This window comes from Bombyx mori, chromosome 4, assembly GCF_030269925.1.
Source record: "Bombyx mori chromosome 4, ASM3026992v2".
NCBI lineage: Eukaryota > Metazoa > Arthropoda > Insecta > Lepidoptera > Bombycidae > Bombyx > Bombyx mori.
In genome coordinates, this window is record NC_085110.1 from 11805488 (window position 1) to 11821055 (window position 15568).

General features: G+C 35.8%; 1 protein-coding gene across 3 annotated transcripts in view; it reads right to left on the reverse strand.

Annotated features, from left to right (window-relative positions):
- The window catches only part of LOC101743190 (schwannomin-interacting protein 1 homolog), a 52039-nt gene that overhangs the window by 17824 nt on the left and 18647 nt on the right, over nt 1-15568 (reverse strand). Inside the window, exon 1 of one of the 3 annotated variants that reach the window (XM_012694582.4) lies at nt 13590-13857. The exons of 1 other annotated variant lie outside the window; for it this stretch is intronic. The gene's annotated coding sequence lies outside the window, so the exon portion shown is untranslated. Of the gene's footprint in view, nt 1-13589; nt 13858-15568 lie in introns of those variants that run through there. One more of the 3 variants, XM_012694584.4, reaches the window with a different exon arrangement.

Genomic DNA, 15568 nt, shown 5'->3' on the forward strand with positions numbered 1-15568 from the left:
GATTGTGTGATTCAAATCTCAAGAATTCGAGACCTAAAATCAGTTTTCAACATTATTTTTTTTGCTACACAGCAAGTCGAAATTAGTAAGATAAGGTTCTTTTATATTAGAAAAACTCTCAATCAATTAATTTATTAGGTTAGATTCATTTTAGTTTGCTTTGAAAAGAATTTTATACATTTTACTACGTTAGTAAAATCTAATTTCTTCCACAGCAAACGAGTTTTCAGAATAAGTGGCAAATTTAATTAATAGAACTCTGGCTTAAACATTGGCTTCTTAATGGCTTTTAGAATTCCACGGTCTGATATAAACACGATCTTATTTGCTAAAACGGCCTTTTAATGTTATCATTAATTTCTCTAGCCACAGATATTTATTTTAAGTGTTGGAGGTTTTCATAAGTGTAATTCGGAATTTAAAAAATGCTCATGCTACCTATAGTTTTACGGACAGTGAGGTGTTATTGTTTATCATTCAAATATGATACTTGGTCCTTCAATTTTGCGACAAGAACATTGATTGCATCGTTGCCAGTCTTATGCAGGCTCGAGATTCTACCACCAGTAAAAAGTGCCACCAGTGAAAGGTTCAAAATCAACATATTGTTGTAAAGAGTTTCACTACCTCCTCCTTAATAAGCACGGCCCAATCTTTTGATATTTTTTTGAAGACTCTGGCCGACTCACTGCTTAATTACAAACAACCGCCTAAACCATTACTGAAACCTGATAATACCCACGTTGACCTTATTGACTTGAAAAGATTATGTAGGTAAAGCTTTGAACGTAGACTCGGTCATTTTGATTATTAAAGTGCTCCTCTTTTTTTTCCCTACCTATGCTGATAGCCTTGAGAGGCTAATTCAGCTTTACCTTAACGTGTAGGTGAGCTCACGGGGCTCAAATCGGAAGTGTTGTGAACACTGGCCCTAGCAAGAGCAGTGCTTCGCAGAATCTACCACCGGATTGGAAACGCGACCCACTGAGAAGATTCGGCGAGAAACTCAAAGGGCTAATGCTTCTCGAGAGCAAACAAAATCATCAGTATTTCTTCTACGAAATGTGCGATTAAGCTCTTGGTGCTTTAATTATTTCCGTAGATAAAGATTTTTTTTTACTTTCGGATAGGAATTATTCTGATTATTTCCTTCACCACTTCGATCGTCTTTGTAGTAAGAACACTACATGACTACACTTTTTCCTATCATAAACAGAGTACGTTTCGTTATACCTATACTTATAAATATCTCAATACACAAAGTTTCCGCTAACATCAAGCCAATGGAAAGCTTATAAAATTGCATTTGACTCGATAGTATGCTTAAGGCTATTATTTACAGCTACAGCTATTATTTATAGCCGCTACATTACTACTTACTTATATTTATGATAAATCGCCCGAAGCAATTTTGAAACCACACAAATACTTAGCAAACTTTGGCGCGCAAATGAAAAAAAAATACAATTAATACTCATATAAGAACAACAGGTCCCAGTTGAATTTTAATATAAACTATTAAAACCTAAAGCATAATCCAGATAGCTAATTTATTTTATTTTATTGGTTAGATGGTTAGGTTAGATTGGTTGCCCCACCCTTCAGACCGACACGCATTACTGTTTCACGCCAGAAATAGGCACAGTGGTGGTACCTACCCGTGCGGACTCAGAAGATATCCTACCACCAGTTATTACGCAAACTATATTTTTGCGGGTTTCATTTTCAATAAATTTCGAACGCTCCAAATATCTTTTGCGTTGTGTTTTTTGGTGTGAATATAATTTTACGCCGCAATGCTAGGCTGACTGGTTGAAGGAAAAAGCGCATTGATACTAGAAAGGCGGTGGCCGGCTGCCAACGAATCGAATCAAGCCCGCAAACAAATTTTATAAAATAAAATCGTAGGAGATCCACCGAGCAAACAATTGAAATCACTTTGATGATCTGCTGAGTTATTTAGTTTGCATTGACCTAACAAACTAATCACGATACGACAATACGACAACCATATTCTGTTAGAACTCCTAGATTATAGCATATGCATGTAAGTTAATATTCCTTTCATTATGATCTATCTACAACGCTAACTAACTAATTAAATGTTTTGCTGACTTGCGTGATCATTATTACACACCGCAATAAATAACAAAAGGGTGAACTCTCCTCCTTTTAGCCTAAAATGATTTCATTATATACCTAAATAAAGCAATTCAGGTTGTTAATTTCTAAGTTGTAACGATCTTTGTTTAGGATAATTTAGGACAAAATGGAGTCTTTTACTCGTTCGTGTATATAAAGTTACTACAATAACAATCCGTAACGAGCTAGGCGCTGTATTTAATTATTTTTACAACCATAATATACCCAGTCGTGTACTCCGAAACAGTTTGGGAACAACAATTATAAAGTTAATAATTGTAATATTTAGTTTGTCTTCAGTTCTTGTAAGTCTGGCAAAGCTAAAAGCGATTTGACGAAAAATATATCTTTAACTTTAACACATTGTCGATAATGTGTTAATTTTATAACTAAATATATCAATCAATTTGTAATTGGAATAATAAGAAAAGCATATTGATTGTAAATAGTAACATAGCAGCTGAGGATAATGTTTAGGCCTTAAATAAACAACAATCACTCGTAATAAATACAAAATTATATAGGTAATAAATATTGACTTAAACGGTTTTTTTTTCAAAAATATCCGTGAATATAGATAACCAAAATTTAAGCCTAAAATCATAATTGCAGACAAATTTTACGGAACGGCAACATACTTTAGTAGCAAATTTTCAGAAATGGTTATCAAAGTCATTATTAAGGTTATCAACCTACAGCATGTTGTCAAAAAGAACAGGTTGAAGTTGTCGTTTTACAATACTGGCCATTTGAAATATAATTTTTGTATGGCTGCCAATCTACACTAATATATAAATCTACAGTGGTTTTTACGGATGTTCCGTTATAACTATTGAAACATGCATCCGATTGACTTGAAACTTGGTAGGCCTATCCATTAAGTACATGTAGAAAATACATGTAGGTACTTAATGGATAGGCTAATATTTATATGAGTGTTCGACTCCCTACACCAGTTGCGGGGGCGTTAAGGATGAGAATCTTTGTGGGGGTGTGAAATAATAATGTTAATTGTAGCGAACGGGTACAGCTAGTATATTCTAAATTCCAAAATATGGATTTCTATTTTCGAATTCAGTCTTATTTTCAAATTTTGTCTTTGTTTATTATTTAGTGTTTTGTTTTCAATACATTTTACCTTTTTCATCCTTTTGGATACGAAAAAATACGAGTAATTATGAAATACGAGCTCCACCGTGGTAGCAATGGCGCACAAACGGATCAGAAAATTAATAATGTATCGGTACACCTGAACACTATCAACGAACGCACTTTTTGTTATTGGTTTGAAGGCGCAGATATGCAAATTTCGATTTAAAAAAATTAAACCCTGAATGATGGAGAAGCTCGTGAATTTCTGGACAGCTTTTATTAACCGCTCGTCCCGGCTGCTCCTACACGACAACGCTCGACCTCTTACAGGACGACAGACGCTCTCTAACATACTTGGAAGTTTTGCCTCATCCATCATACTCATGCATGCACCGACAGACTTCTACTTTTTCGAATTTTGGACAATTTCTTAGTAGGAAAAACTTCTTAGCAGGGAAAGTACGCGAGAGGCAGTACAAAATGCCGTTGAAGAGTTTGTGGGCTCTCGTACAACGGACTTCTTCAGGAAGGCATTCATGTATTACTACTGCGCGGGCAGAGAGATGCATTGATACCATAGATGCATTTTTAATTGACACAATTAAAAAAATATTTGCAAAGATCACTATAGCTTTCTGTATACTAAACAGCAATTTCGTGGGTAAAGACCTGACTTAAATATGTTCCTGTCTCTATTCAGTATATTTTAATAATTTTTTATTTGCGGCATTGAAACATTAGGAAATATTTTCCGTTTAAGTTGGCACTATCGTCCCTAGCAGTTAACTATTACATTTTGTTGTTGTTTAGAATCATTAATATCTATTGTCCGTATATTAATCATCAAATCTATATTTTATATTTTCTTCCATTTTCGCGAGCTGTAGACATAATTAAAGCTAGGTACGGCTTAATCTCGCGTTTTTGCTCTCATCGTCGTTGGCGCGTCAGTCGTAACCAAAAAATCTGTCTATCATTCGAAATAGTATAATGACAAGGAAAAACATAAGATATTAAATTTTCATTTACAACTAATCATTTGTCGTATTGAACATTGCCTATTAATTACTTTTAAAACGCAGTGTGAGCTCTTATACTTCTACGAGTACTTACTTTAGCCTATTTATGTCCGAAAGATGTCATGTATTCCGACTCATAGATAGGGTTCCTACTTCAGTGTTCCGACTTAAAGAGTACGACAGCTGTTTTACTATACATCATGTTTCAAAATAGTTGCCGACAGGTCGAACTTCAATAAAAACTTCTAAATATATACGTCACTTTACGAGGGCTGCACTAAAAGTATCGGGAATGGAATATTTCCACTGTTCCCGTCATATGAAAATCTTTTTAATTGAAAACTCCTTGGTTTTAAAAATCGAATACCATTTATTTATTTTAAAAAAGATTCTCGGTCTTGTCACGAGGTTTTGTCAAACTTGTTTAGCCGTTGAGAAAATGGAATTGACTCGAGAAAATTCAAGAGCGATGATTTATTATGACTTTCGAAGTGGTTTAACACAAAAACAGTGTGTTGACCGGATGATTTCTGCATTTGGTGATGAAGCCCCATCCAAAACCACAATTTATCGCTAGTTTGCTGAGTTTCAACGTAGACGTGTCAAGCTCAGTGATGATCCCCGTCAAGGTCGTCCAAAAACTGCAGTCGCCCAAGAAAACGTTGATGCTGTGCGTAAGCTGATTGAGGAAGATCGACATGTGACATACCGCGAAATTCAGGCAACTTTAGACATTGGCATGAGCCAAATACAAATAATCTTGCATGAACAATTAGGTGTAAAAAAGTTGTTTTCCCGATGGATACCGCATTCGCTCTGTGAAGAGCAAAAAGCGGCTCGCGTTACTTGGTGCGTCAAAACTTTCGAAAGATTCCACGCAGGATCCTCAAATGCTGTATACAACATTGTATCAGGTGACGAATCCTGGATATACGCGTACGAACCCGAAACAAAAAACCAGTCACGAGTTTGGGTGTTCGAAAATGAGTTAAAGCCAACAAAAATTGTTCGTTCACGGAGTGTTGCAAAAAAAATGGTGGCCACGTTTGTCTCCAAAACCGGCCATGCTACGACTATTCCTCTTGAGGGACAAAGAACGGTTAATGCAGAATGGTATGCTAGCATTTGTTTGCCACAGGTCGTTTCTGAACTCCGTAAAGAGAACTGCAACCGCCGCGTCATCCTCCATCACGACAATGCGAGTTCTCACACCGCGCACAGAACAAAAGAGTTTTTAGAGCAAGAAAACAGAATTATTAGACCATCTGCCGTACAGCCCCGACCTAAGCCCTAATGATTTCTATACTTTCCCTAAAATAAAGAATAAATTGCGTGGACAGAGATTTTCTACACCTGAAGAAGCTGTGGACGCCTACAAAACGGCCATTTTGGAGACCCCAACTTCCGAATGGAATGGTTGCTTCAATGATTGGTTCCATCGTATGGAAAAATGTGTCAAATTTCGCGGAGAATACTTCGAAAAGCAATAAATACATTTTTAAATAGTAATGCTGTGTCACTTCGTTAATTCCCGAAATTTTCAGTGCCGCCTATGTACTTGTTATTATAGCTTTGTCGGTAAACACGAATCTTAGGTCACTTCCTGTCTGTGAAAAATCATATCCCCAAATACAACCAATCTAACAAGTACCCATTTCACTAACACTTTCTTCGTCTTATTAAATTTTTGACACGAATCATAATATCAACTGCGACGCTTCATCATGCCGACGCGTAGCGTAACAATATTATTGATCAAACAAGCATCGTAGCTTAATGCAGGTCGATCTGACATAACTATAGATACTAAAGACGATGTATTTCATATGAATGTGAAATACCTACTTTGTGATAGTACTATTTGAACCATTGAAAAATATTTCTATAAAAATGGAGATGTTTGATTATTTAAAACGTAAATGTAATGTTAATGACATAAATTATTTTTGATGAGAGAAGTGGCCGATAATTAACAAGCAGTAAATTGTTATTCTTTAATAGTTGTGAAATCGAGCTCACCAATTACAGTATCAATACTCAAATCCCAATATATCGAGATTCTCATTAAATTATAATAAGGGCTAACTCATATATAAAAAAGAAGTTATGGCACGGGAAGCACAAATGCTCTATTGAATTACAACTGTTTTTATATGACTATCACTAATACTACCAACCAAACCAAACACTACCTACCCGAACCTTCTTTACAATTACAGCACTCAAACAAAGAGCATGTGGTTATTGATCCTCACCGTTTTTCCTAGCTCAGAGCAGACTCGACCACATCTAATATTTATAGGGGGGTACACTGACGCTGGGCGAAGGCAACACTAGTAGATAACATGACCGCCATCAATCGTCAGGAGCACAAGACCCCAAAAATAAATAAAATTAACTGAATATATAACAGGTGCGTATTTCCACAACATGTAATACTTTTAGTGGCTAAAATATACTCGTAGATTATGTTACGGGAATTCGATTTAAGCACAACTAATCGGTTAATGTTTTTTCGTGAAAAATGATTATTAATATGATTGCCATTAAACAAGTAGAAATCAAAATGTGCAAAAAATCACGAGTTAAAGTGAGGAGTCTTAAATATTAAGTGTATTTATTACCTACTAGCGACCCGCCCTCGCTTCGTTTCGGAAACTGTAATTTATTATTGATTTCTCCACTATTTAATGGATGCTATTATACATATAAACATTTCTCTTCAATCACTCTATCTATTGAAAAAATCGCATCAAAATACGTTGCATAATTTTAAAGATTTAAGCATACATCCCTATGTAGGGACAGAGAGAGCGACTTTGTTTTATACTATGTAGTGATGGTAAGGAGCTTTATAAAGCTATGGTAACAAAGCAGTCCAAAGATTGAGTGAGATCATGTAGTAGTGAGGTAGGACATATTGTTTGTAGCACAATTGGCTGCTTGGACCGAAGAGTTCTTGAGTGGCAACAGTACGCCGGAAGGCCTCCGAACGGATGACATAAAGTGGACCAATAAACTGATTTTCCATCACTGTGAAGCCATACAAAATTGTTCCCAGAAACTAAGATTGGTAGTGGGCTGGACGGATAGGTTGTATGGTGGATTCAATTGTCACATACCACGCCACAGCATAGCACAGTGTTATCATAATCTGGCGATTCAATCATCCCCGAAAATTGTCGTAGGATGATTTCTGAGACAATGTTGCCAAAAACTGCGATCGATTCTTATTTTTATTTGACTATCATAACATGTGTCGCATACACGCAATGTAACATAACCATACGTCAGACGGTGGTCAGAATTCAAAGACTTGAAAGCAAGTTATTGATGTCCGTTTGCTATCTTTGCTTTTGAAGTTCACAGCATCATTATCCTGCCCTTCTCCCAGTTACCTGGGGTCGGCGCAACATGTTTTCTCCTTCCATACTCTTCTATCATATACCATTTCTTCGCTCACTCCCCTCTTACACATATCGTCTTTCACGCAATCCATCCATTTCTTCTTAGGTCTACCTCTTCCTCTATATCCTTCCACATTCATAGTTAACATTTTCTTACCAAACTGTTTTATTTATTTATTGCTAAGATGATTGGACGAGCTCACAGCCCACCTGGTGTTAAGTAGTTACTGGAGCCCATGGACATCCACAACGTAAATGCGCCACCCACCTATGTGATATAAGTTCTAAGGTCTCAATTATAGTTACAACGGTTGCCCCACCCTTCAAACCGAAACGCATTACTGCTTCACGGCAGAAATAGGCAGGGCGGTGGTACCCACCCGCGCGGACTCACAAGAGGTCCTACCACCAGTAGAAAAACAAAAAGTTCACAAAATATAGTAAAATGACAAGAAACGTAGCTTACTAAAACGGCAAATATTTTAGGTTACTGAAACGACAAGTATATTAACACGCAGCTTCGTAAATGGATACTGTTTTCCGTTTACGTTTGGGTAGAAGTTTATTACCGTTTCGACTTCAGAAACGTTTCCCTTACGCCCTATATATCGAAGAATTATTGATCTATTTGTTTAGTACAGATACACACTAAAAGTATATAACTAGTCAGGTCATAAGTATTGTCACACAGTAAAAACTTTTCTTTTAGAATGCTGGCCACAAAAAAGTTTATTGAATTCGAATTTCGAATTGTTCATGAAAATAAAAATGTATACTTTTAGAATTTTACTCATTTTTAAATATGGAGTGGACGCTTAAAGAAGACCGTGTTGCAGTTATTGCGTTGCATCGTTGCGGTTACGCGCCAATTCAAATTTTTAACATACTGAAAAATTTGAATATAACCAAAAGATTCGTTTATCGTACCATCAAACGATACAATGAAGACTCTAGTGTAGATGACAGGTCAAGAAGTGGTCGCCCTCGGTCTGTTAGGACTCCAGCAGTGATAAAAGCTGTGAAGGCGCGAATTCAAAGAAATCCCAAACGTAAGCAGAAACTGTTGGCCCTTCAGATGGGGTTAAGCAGAACCACGGTGAAAAGGGTGTTAAATGAAGACTTAGGGCTTCGGGCATATCGAAGAAAAACAGGACATCGTTTGAATGCTCGTCTAATGGACCTGAGACTGAAGAGATGCCGCTCTTTGTTGAAGCGGTACGCGGGAAAAAAATATCGGGAAATTCTTTTTTCGGATGAAAACATTTTTACCGTAGAAGAGAGCTACAACAAACAAAATGATAAGGTGTACGCACACAGTAGTGAAGAAGCGAGCAACCGTATTCCGCGTTTCCAACGAGGTTATTTTCCATCCTCGCTCATGGTATGGTTGGGAGTTTCTTATTGGGGCTTAATAGAGGTACATTTTTGTGAGAAAGGTGTAAAAACGAATGCAGTTGTATATCAAAATACAGTCCTGACGAACCTTGTGGAACCTGTTTCTCATACCATGTTCAATAACAGGCACTGCGTATTCCAACAAGATTCGGCGACAGCTCATAGAGCGAAGAGCACACAAGACTGGCTGGCGGCGCGTGAAATCGACTTCATCCGGCACGAAGACTGGCCCTCCTCCAGTCCAGATTTGAATCCGTTAGATTACAAGATATGGCAACACTTGGAGGAAAAGGCGTGCTCAAAGCCTCATCCCAATTTGGAGTCACTCAAGACATCCTTGATTAAGGCAGCCGCCGATATTGACATGGACCTCGTTCGTGCTGCGATAGACGACTGGCCGCGCAGATTGAAGGCCTGTATTCAAAATCACGGAGGTGTTTGTCATAAGAATCTATGTTTTGTTAAGTTCATTTTGGTATATGAATGGTTACATAATGAATAAACTTGTTTCAATTATTTTACATTAAACATGTGACAGAATTTATGACCTAAATAGGTATATCACTTGAAACAGTCTTTGTTGAAAAAATATATTTTTAAAATTGTGATTGCATATTTATTTATTTAAAGAGAGAGAGAGGCAACAAATATGTCGTTTGTTGGGTAGGGCATTAAAAATATCCTTGGGCCCTCGGTCCGATTCAACCATTTGTGAACCGCCAAGACCCACATACCTCGCGCGTCCAGAGGAAACCAAACGCATTTCGGCCCCCTACACAAAATATAAAAAGGCCTTAAGAATAGGCACCACTATCTTAAGGGTGCCTATTTTAAGGGTAGAATAGCCGTTACTTAAACAAGACTACAACGTCACCATCAAGGCGAGATTATTTTCAAATTGTGTCTATAAATCAAAATACTCAATAGTTGTATTCAATTAACAGTATCAGCGTGCCTACCCGCTTAGAAAATTAACTCATCTGCCTACAAAAGTACTAATTAAAATAAAAACAACAGATTAACAAAATAAACTATCTTTACTAATAAAAAGGGCTTTACTATTAATATCTTAATACAATTTGTTGCCGAGGCGCTCCTAATAAATTATCAGCGATGCTTGTGTTAAAAGTAGCCTGCAAGCTTAGTTATGGCTATCTAAGATTTTATCTGAGTTACAAATACAGCTAAAATTGCTCATTAAGCCTTATTGAATTAAGAAATATCTTCAAAATACTTGAACACAAAATCGAATACGAAATTAATTGATACTAAACTGAAACATTACTGATTTTACTTCGATACAAAGCAGTATTTGAAAAGGTTACTATGATAAAATATCAATTCAAAGAAACTTGAATTAATTAATTTCTAGAAATCATTATCGCAGGAAATTAAGCCGTCTACGTCTACGTCTTAATATGAATTTAATTTTCTGTGAACATTTTCGAATCATAAACAAGTTAACCATAATAAGATACGTTAGTGGGTATACCAACAGTACCATGGCTACTTACATATACAAATGTATAGAGCACGCTACGTGCTACGAAACATGGTCGTAGCAAGTAGCTACGCACATTTGCTAACACAAAATCCACTAGATAATATTGCATGTTAAATAAATAAAAACTCACATTTAAAATAAACTATTTTGCATAATAAAATTGAAAACGGAATCTCATTTATTACTATCAAATTAACTAAAGTGCGTTTATGGGTACCTTTTGTTTATTTTATGTCCGCTTATCGTAAATACTATCTCTGCTCCGAAACAATCTAGATAAGTGAATAAATAAAATGATTAATCCGAGTTAAAAACATTATAAGATCGATAATTCAACAAGATAATAGATTAAATAGGTCAACGTTATTATTTTTAGTAGGTGTACACTGTGGGCAATATGATAATACGACAGCTCTAAGCGTCGGCGATGTCGTGACCTGCGTCGAGGCCTCTGTTTTCGACCTACGCATTAGTAGCCACAGAAATGATGGATAGCCCGAATGCCGCACAACTTACCCGCCCTCTGACACTATTTACTGCCTGACCTCTTTGATTAAGTAAACATTGTAAATTAATTTTTGGTCTCTATCACGAAAAAACATTATAAAAATAAACACGAAACATTAACCTCAAAATCCGAGAAGACGGAAGTAAAAAATAAAAATAAATAAAATTGAATTGCTATTGCTAGCTAGCTCTAGCTTTCTTTCGGTGTGTACTTAAATTATTCTGGACTAAAAATCTCGATATAAGTATGTACTTGTTTGCTATACACTCATCCTGTATCACGTGTGAATAATATCTAGAATGACCTTACCCTGACATCTGATAATTTTAATAGCTGTTATATCAAGCACGCATTTTTATTTTCAGTGTAGTCTGGCGCCTGTCGCTTCCCATACGTCTAGTCATCCAGACATACAAAACTCCCACAGCTATCGACTTCCAGACGCCGTACATTATTTCTGAAGTCGACTGTTTTCAAATATTTATGCGACAAATACACGGTTAAAGAAGTTAGTTACCTTTTCCTACGAACATCGACATGGGTAGCCCTATTCGAGTAACTGTTTAGATTACTATTATTTATATTATATATTATTATTTACTTTTTATACTAACATGGTCTAATAAAAGTTTATTCAAAAACTATTGCTATCATTTGAAAATGCTGTTTTCTTTTGGTACTGTGTACGCAGCATCGTTTCAATTAACTTTTATGGTTTTTCAATTGATTCAATCCTACTCAACTCTAGTGCAATGAAATGACAAACTTTCCAAAATGTGTAATAATAGAATTATATTTTTTTCGTTTTTTTTTTTGTAATAGTTGCGATACTTTAATGGTGCTAAAACATCGATAATTCTTAACAGTTTTTTATTTAGGTATGTATTAAAAACATAACCTTTTACTTGAAAGTTATACGAGTATACGCCTCACCTATCATAAACTATGTATAAATAAAGTCGACCCGACTTAGATTGCTGGTATTTATAGCACTTTTCTACTACTAAATCGACGAAAGCTATTTATTATGAACGTTTTTGGCTTAAATTGAATCTTATTTATGGATGGAACCAAGAATAGAGTTTCAGATTTTATCCATCCAGTCGTTATAATTGTTCGCTTAATTTCTTTTTTTATCTCAAAGGTGGAATTAAAGTTTGAACGTTCAACATCATCATCATCATCTTCAGCCCTTTGATACGCACTGCTGGGCATAGCCCTTCCCTTTTTTCGACGCCATTCTCATCCACGTCTGCACCGCCGTCCTGACTATGTCATCCGTCCATCGTGCCATGGGTGTTCCGCAATCTCTACGACATAATCTTGGCCAACGTTCTTGACATTGTCTTACTCTATCTATTATCATTTCGCCTTGCTAAATGTCTAGCCCAACTACATTTTAGATCTGCTAAACAGCATTTTACCAACTTTAGTTTGGCGTCTAATCTGAGTATTGCGAAGCCAATCTATCAGATTGATACCCAGCACAGAGCGGTCCATTACTCGCCATGCAACACCCATTGTGTACATTGTCTCACGGGTAAGAATTCATATTTCTGCACCGTATTTTAATGTGAAACTTCATAATTTTAATTATTCTGTACATATATGTGAAGTGTAAATCGCGGTTACAGAGTTCTACCTATGAGTCGGTAATAGAAATCGTGAATTATAACAGACTAAGTGATTAAATCAAGGAAAGATGACAACAAAATAAATCCGGTGAAGACTCACTCACCAAAGACAGATAATAATGGAACTTATTAAAAACTTGAAAAGTCTTCATCAAGAAGCACGCTAGATTTCAAGACATGTTGCAGATTATGCCAGAGATCATGACAATTAATGTTTGAGATTCTAATTAAACAACTAAATACACAGTACATACGGAAGTCAATATTTGGATTAAGGAAAGTTCATGTCGTCGGTAGTAAAGGCCGTCGGTAAATGAACCGTCCACATCGTAAATAGTGCTTACGGTCGCCACTGGACCTTTGCACGCTATTTTTTGTCCTACATAGACATCATTTGGCTACCGTTTCGTTTGCTTGTATTATGTGATAGTTCGGCCTTCAAATATTTTATAATAAATAAATAAAACGTTAAAATATTACCAACAAAAGACGACTTGTGTTTGGAAATTCAACAATAGTTTTTTTTTTAAAACGATTACGAGTTTCACTTTATTAACAAACAGTGATAATCATGTTCCTAGAAAAACGCTATCAAGAATATTATGGACACGTTATTTTAGTGCTATAAAGATTTTTATTGCAAGTAAACTTAAAATTCGTTATTCTATCGCTGTTTCTGAAAATGTCACTAGCATTAATCATCTTCATTAGTAAATATATCGCCGTTGAATAATTTCAATGCTACAATAAAACAATGCATCGTTCGTGTGCTGTGGTTGAATATCTGCGCAAATTGCACTGTCAAGCAGCATTCAACAAACGCTGTCCACGCAGTTATATTCAATAATGAGGTCAATAAGCAACAATTTGCAGTATGTGTATACATACCGTTATAGGGCGCCATCCTGACTGTACTGTAGAGCGCAGTAACTGAATAATAAATGCAGCGAAGCAAGGTTATGTTATAATTGTCCGTATCCACAGGAGTCCGCTGAAATTTAACTACGCCGATTACTTCGCGCAATAGCACTAACGCTGCCTATTCAGCATATATGACGGTTTTACGTCAGACTAACGAGGTTATAGTATAAGTATTTGGTGTGACTAGGGCTGTCGGCCGACTGACGTGCACCCCGCCCGCCTTTCAGTGCAAAGTGATCGCGTGGCGGGGCGGCTGGGTTGCCTTAAATTCATCCAACTCTTCGCAAAACCGGGAAAAACGTAAATAAAAGCAATAAAGCTTTCTTGCTTTTCTATTGTGTACTAAGTTCGAAGTTAATTTATTTAAAACGTGAACATAATTTTAAAAGAGAGGCCGCTATTCTTTCGTCACATCTATGTAGATATATATAGATAAATATTTCTTTTTAAAACAGATGTTCTTATAATAAAAAAAAAAACATTAAAAATAATGAATTTACAATGTTACTCAGCCCTTTAATCTTAATCAAACTTAAATATATTATTATTTTGTTAAGGCCCCTTGAAATTGATAACGTCTCAATTAAAACAATTTTTGCGGTGGCCTGTGACCAGTAAAACTGAATTCCTACTTCGTAAATATGTAATCTTAAAAAAGCGAGATCAAACCGTACATGTTATTTTCATTATGTCTAACAACGCGCGAAAACTAAAGATGCTATCGTCACTTAAAAATGAATGCTATGAAGACTTATAAAAAGGTTTATTTAATTAAAGTTTACATAAGTTTTAGTAGTTCCCTAGATTCATAGATGATCCTATCGATTGCATAACACAGCCTTAAAATATGGTGTATTTTAGAACCGGTAACCCTGAGGGCTGTACCTACCCCGCATCTCTCTCCTGTCTGCTGATTGCAGACTTTATCGGCGTTGCATGGTAAACTTGCATGGCAAACTCAAACTTGTAAACTCAGTTGCATGGTAAACTCAGATCGTTGCATAGCGCAGTACAGTAAGCATATATTATTATATAATCAACAACAGTGTTATCCCTAGAGTCTCGACAAAAAACCATCATTAAAAAAGTACTTCGAATACTCAAAACTAACAGAAGCACTGGCTTTTTATTATCAAATACGAAATGAATAGGATCTACGTTATTAACAAAAAAAATAGTCAAGAAAGTCACAACCAAAAAGGAAAGAAAAACGGTTAATAAACTAATTTTAATGTACTTCTCCGTTTTGATAAGACTATTTAATAATTTATATGTTTTATAATAGAAAAAATCTTACGTTCCTAAACCTTTAAACTAGTTTATTTTTATATTTCTACGGCTTCTGAGGTTTCATTCATGAGGTATGAAATTTCATCGCTAACCTTAAGCTCCCTCTAGTAAGTTCTCGAGAAAACGCGGCATTTGAAACCATCGAATTAGATTTCGAAATGAAGCTTATTTGGAAGCTCCACAGGTGTCGCTTTGGAGGTTCATGTACAAGGCAGGCGAGTTTCCTCTTAGCTTTTCCTTTCTAGATGGCGTTGCTAATCGAATATTTGACTAAGTATAATTTTCAATCTATCCTCAATTCTCCTAGTTCTGAATCTTTTGCCAATTTCTCTAATGAGAAGGTGATCTATGTATTTTCTTCTAATTTTAATTTTCAAATTAAAACTACTTTTACAGTTAAATTAGAATCTAATCTAAAACTAAAGGCAAAATTATAAGCGATTAAAAAGTAAGTGGAAAAAATTGTGTAAATACAAACTTAATAAAGCTTTTATGGTTCACAATGGAAATAGTCTCTATATATAAAAATGAATTGCTGTTCGTTAGTCTCGCTAAAACTCGAGAACGGCTGGACCGATTTGGCTAATTTTGGTCTTGAATTATTCGTGGAAGTCCAGGGAATGTTTAAAAGGTGAGAAAATATAAATAAGGTCGGA